At 41.8% G+C, this 5,652-nt stretch overlaps 1 protein-coding gene across 1 annotated transcript in view; it reads left to right on the top strand.

Moving 5' to 3' along the window:
* Positions 1 to 86: 86 nt before the first annotated feature.
* CNTN3 (contactin 3) overlaps positions 87 to 5,652 on the top strand; it is a 331,370-nt gene continuing 325,804 nt past the window's right edge. The window contains exon 1 of the mRNA XM_034658650.1: positions 87 to 127. The gene's annotated coding sequence lies outside the window, so the exon portion shown is untranslated. The remainder of the gene's footprint in view (positions 128 to 5,652) is intronic.

The raw sequence follows: 5,652 nt of genomic DNA, 5'->3' as shown, positions 1-5,652 counted from the left end.
TGGTCTTTTTTGTTTTTTTTTTTTTTTTTTTTTTTTTTTTTTTTTTTTTTTTTTTTTTTTTTTTTTTTTTTTTTTTTTTTTTTTTTGGCGGCCGGCTGGCGGGCGCCTTGTGAGCTGCGAGGACCAGGTAAGTCAGGGATGCCCGGCTCCTCGCGCCGGCCCGGGGCACTGCGATGAGCCACCTGCCCGGGCAAACTTTACGCATTGGTTTCAGGGCTCCTACCCTAAAGTTTGTTTGCGGGGATATGCACCCGACGGGTTGAGAATAAAAGATGCGTCTCGCAGCCTACTTGATTTGGGGAGATATTTTTTCCTTCTTGGGCGAGGATTGGTTTCCAGACTGGGGAGACTTTGCGTTCCCATCGCCAGCGTGGGGAAACGCGAGGTGGGTCCCTCTGGCTAGCCCTTAGCGCAGCGGATTTGGCTAGTGAAGTTGGAAAAAAGAAAGAAAGTTGTGAACCGCAGGAGTGCTGAAGATGAATCCTAGGTTCATGGTGCTGGGGGCGGGGGAATTGTGATAGCTTTTTGCCAGAAACCCCTCCCTGGTCCCCAGCTCTGAGGAAAGCAGGGCGGAAGATTCTTCGAGTAGGGATCAAGTTTTCCAAGCTGCATTCTCTTCTCTTTCCACTTTCAAATCTGCAGCCTTGGACAGGATCTTCTGCTGCGTTTATTTGCCAGGTTTTCTCTGGAATGGGCTGTAGTCCAGGTTTCCCGAGCTCGGACCTGGTCTTGGCTGCTTTTCCCTTTTCTAAGGAGCCCTGAAAAGCTAACCAAGCAGGTAACAGAATATCAGGAACGGAAAACTGGGAAGTGCCAACTGGGTACCCCAAGTCACAGCACCATCAGAAAATTTTTTGGTTGATTGAAACGAACGAACAGCTTTTGTGCTGGGCTTGTGCAAAGCCCCGCACGACTCGCCAATACGTGTGTCCTCTGTATTGCATTTGCTTACTGATTTACAGCAAGGAGATGTGCCCAGAGGAATGATTTAATAACAAACGGTACCGGCTATGGTGAAGAGAGTCAATTTCTGGTTTGAGCTAAAGGGAGGGGGACCGACAGCTCTGGGAAAGGGGTGGCCAATTTGTTCTCCTCAAGCCATGATGTGGGGAAACAGCTAGATAGAGAAAGCAACACAGAGAGGAAAGATGTGTGATGTTCGGGAGGGAGGTCAGAAACCTAGCTCATATGGTGAGTAGGTAAATCCAGAAATAATTTAAAAATGATTAAGCAAGAATATTTGTTTTTTAAAGTAGGAGGACGCTACAAGCTGTGGTTTCTGTTTACCCCCACAGAGATGAATATCATACTAGCTGAAAAAGAATCCTCATCTGTAAATAGATTAAAAACAGGAATTAATCAGAACAATGGGTCAGAACCCTTCCGTGATTGAAAGGAGTAATTGCCTTTGAAAGAGCTATTATGTCTCAATACCAAAGTCAAATGTGTTAGTTTTGCTTTGCTAGTTGTGTTTACTAACAGTGACATGACTTTGGCTGCAATAACCTGGCATCTCAGGTTGTAGTTTTAACCCTTTGTGCGGTGTGGTACTAGGGAGGAGGTTGTCTGTAGGTTACTACTCATACCCATTTGAGCAACATTTACAAAATGCCTAATATGTGCCAGTCACTGGTTGCAACGAGACAGTTCTTGTACATCTGGTTCATAGAAGACACCTGATAGGATTCAGCCTTGCTAATGGAAATATGTTTGCTTGCAAATTATAAAAATAGTGGGTTCAGGCATTAATGGTCTTTGAATATTTGCTTGCTTGCTTGAAGTCAGTTGAGAGTCAACATGTAGCTTGAGGCCCCTCAAAAGGGACAGTGTCCACCAAGGAAATGGAGCAAATTGCTACACATTTTTATTTTAGGTAAATGGTGAGGCTAAATGCATGTGTGTGGCCCTCCTGTCTGAGGGTGGGATAACAGACCCGGAGTGGCTAATTGATTTGCAGGGTAATAGATTCAGGCAGTGACTGCCTCAGACAGTGTTCTATGCACTGTCTGGACATCAGTAATGTTAGCCCGAAGACATGAAGGCATTAAGTCCATTCTCCAGAACTCTAACTTTTAAGCATCCTTCGCAACCCAACCAGATAGTCCAATTGTTCCCTAAAATGGCAACAAAATGTTTAATAGGACCAAAATGCTGAGCAATTTCAACTGGAGCATAGATTAGCTACAGACAGCAAGCTGTAGCCTTTCCATTGTTGATTTATGTTCAATTTTATCACTGTCACATTTCATATATGCCTAGTTATTACAAACTAATAGCTTCTTCGCTCTGCTAGCAAAATATGTGTCTTTCTCTTTTATAAGTTCCCAACTCCTCACACATTCAGTACACATCTTCTAGCTTTGTTTTTACTGCGTAATTTAAGGGTGCAACTTGAAGTTCTCATTAACTCTTGATATGTTTTGTGCTGAAACAGTATATAGATATAATTGCCCCTTTAAAACTGCCAGATCTATATATCACTATGTTGTGCATAGTGCTGGATCAGTGTATTGTGTTTTCCAATCATCAGTTAGTAAGGTGTTAGCAAAAAAATAATGTTAACTCTATACACTGGGAGATATTCTGACGCCAGGAGGATTATTGATGCTGTGCACGTTTGCTTGCCCTCTCTGATTCAGTCACCACCACCAGTTCACTTTTAAGGCTGTTTATCTTAGGGAGTTTGTCTCTTAGAAGGTGAGTGTTTCAGAGGTGTCCCAATGGTTTAAAAGTGTATTTATTAGTCACTTACTGCTGGTAAACTATTTTCCTTTCTTATGCTTGATACTACTGCCTTAGATACTATTCGTTTTGCAAAGATGCTTGGCAATAACTGAGCATTGGGTTGGCCAAGGAATAGTTGAAGATAGAACATTTCTTTGAAATTAAGGGATAACAGATATCAGTCGCAGATCTAATTTGTGTAAAAATTTCAGGAACCAATCAAACTCTGCTAAGTAGTTTTTCCGTTTGCACCGCTCCACCCCCCCCCCCATTTATCTAATATAGTGGAACATTTTTTTTGAAAATTTGCTGCAGAAGAAATCCACTCTGTAGTTGAAACTTTGTATGCCAAGTTTCAATCCATAGTACATTTTTATTTCTCCCCTTTTATGTACATGTTATAAACAAGAAATAAGGGTTTGTGATAGAAGTGCTGGCAGAACTTTATAGCATCTCAAACAGCTCTGCTACTTGGAATGTAAATATTTGTAGAATCTTTACTGTGCAAGGAGCTGCCTTGCAAAAAGTGAGAAAAAATGACTATTTTATTAAGTAGGATAAAATAATTTTGAAAGTATGCATATTGCGTATTGCAGACATATTGGCATTCTAAGTAATAGATTATATATGTTACAGCAATTCCATAGCACTCTTTTAGGTATCTTTATAACTCAGACTGTAAATTTTCTGTGTTCCAAAACAGGAGAACAAATTTGTCCCATTTGTTTTTCTAAGTTGCTTGACTTTGCTTGCCTTTCCAATGTTAAGGGATGAAATCTGTTATTCAAAAACCACTTTGAATATATTGCTGATACATGAGCCTGTCCCTATACTGTCTTTGGGACAAAGAATCCTTGGGACCATTTCAGTACTTCAAATACTCTTATTCTAGGGAACTAGTACAACCTGGATCTTGTGTGTCCTTTTGATTCTAATATTTCTCAAATTTGTCACTTCTCTTCGTCTCCACTCACATTATCTTTCTCCAAATCACTATCTTCTCCTGGGGGATAACTACACTGGTTTCTGTGCCTCCTTTCTCGCTTCGTCCCCCAAATCATTCTCTGCACTGCAGTCGGGGCAGTTCTTTTTCTTAAATGTAAGTTAAATTAATACTCCTCTTCTCCAAGCACTTCAATGATTTTCTGTTGCATTCAGAACTATTAAATATTATCTACAAAGCCACGTAGGATTTAAACATTACCTGTCCCTGGGGCGCCTGGGTGGCACAGCGGTTAAGCGTCTGCCTTCGGCTCAGGGCGTGATCCCCGCGTTCTGGGATCGAGCCCCACGTCAGGCTCCTCCGCCATGAGCCTGCTTCTTTCTCTCCCACTCCCCCTGCTTGTGTTCCCTCTCTCGCTGGCTGTCTCTATCTCTGTCAAATAAATAAATAAAATCTTAAAAAAAAAAAGAATAAACATTACCTGTCCCTGCCACATCATATCATGCCATGCTTTTGGGAACACGAACTTCATAGGCTTTAATTCATTGTCTGCGGTTTTGTTGACCTCTTTCTGATCTTAGGGTCTATTTTATCCCTTTGGCTAGTAGTCCATTCTGCCCCCCCCCGCCCACACACAGATTTTTGACTACTGCTCATCCCTTCGGTCACAATTTAAATATCGTTTACTAGAAGAGGGCTCTCTAATTTCCCTCCTTTAATTAGGGTCCCTCTGCTAGTTTCTTTTTGCTCATATCCCCCAAAGCACTTATCATAATTTGAAACTATTTCCTTATCTGTTTCCTTGTTTACTATTCCATAAGCATCTTATAAGCAGTTTTCACATCTGTTTTACTCGCTATTGCAAAGCAGCTCCTCTCATAGTCTCTGGCTCAGAGTGGAGTTTGATAAACCCACGAGAGCTTTGCTTGGGATGCTGAGTCCACAACATGGGCTGGAGCACCTCCGTGACCAAAGATCCTGTCAGTAATGCTCATATTCAGCAGAGGTCTGCAGCTGACTTTTCACAGTGTTCCTTCTGTCACCTTGCCCATGATCTCTTCGGTCTCTTGGGTATCTGCTACTTCAAACCCATTGTGTCAAAATGGGATTCATCATTTTTCCTTCCAAGCTGCTTCCATCTTAAGGTGATCTCTTCTTTCATTTATTCTTATTGTGGTCCTGCAGGCATAGGACACCAGTGGTCTTTGGCACCATCCTCTTCTTCCTTCCCTGCAACCAGTCAACTGATTAAAAATATAAGAACATTCACTTGTGTGATCATGTGCCAGCCCAGGTTCCAAGAAATTTACACCCTTTATACTTCTTACCTAAATGCAGCATTTTAAGAAACCACCTTCTCCCTCACTGCCTTTCTTTCTTACTCCAGTCTTTCTGACACATGCTGCTGTATTCATCCAGGAGCTGGAAACCTTGTATCATTGGACACCCATTGCCTGGAGAAAAAAATGCCACTGATGCATCCTGTCTGCATGAGACTTCTTCCCTTCATTTCTTGCCCATACTTGAAGTTCCAAGTTATAGGGGCTTTTTAAAACTTTCTTGAAAGCTCAAGATGGACGCTTTTGGCTTCAAGGCTCCTGCACCCATGGCTTCCACTCCAAGCCCCTCATTCACGTCTCAATTCATATCCACCCTCAATTCACTGTTATTTGTGCCAGGAAAGTTCTTTAATGCAAATCCTACCATTTGTCTGGGTGATACCCACTGATCTAGTCCTCTGGGAAGCCTTTAGTGTCCTCCAGATTAGGTTTGAGCTCCATGCTTTCCACTCTCAAAAGTGTTTAAAGATTTTTTCTTTAGAGAGAGAAGGGATTAGAATTTAATTGATACTGCACAGTTGTTTAATATCTGTCTTTCCTGATAGTCTGTGGGTGGAATGGCACAGCATATTAGGATTTTGGTGAGTATTTGCGGAAAATGATCTGATCTTTTTCATTCACGTACAATACTTCTGTAGTTATGCT

The sequence above is a fragment of the Ailuropoda melanoleuca genome, chromosome 4 (assembly GCF_002007445.2).
Source record: "Ailuropoda melanoleuca isolate Jingjing chromosome 4, ASM200744v2, whole genome shotgun sequence".
Classification (NCBI taxonomy): domain Eukaryota; kingdom Metazoa; phylum Chordata; class Mammalia; order Carnivora; family Ursidae; genus Ailuropoda; species Ailuropoda melanoleuca.
This window is presented reverse-complemented; position numbering and strand designations above follow the sequence as displayed.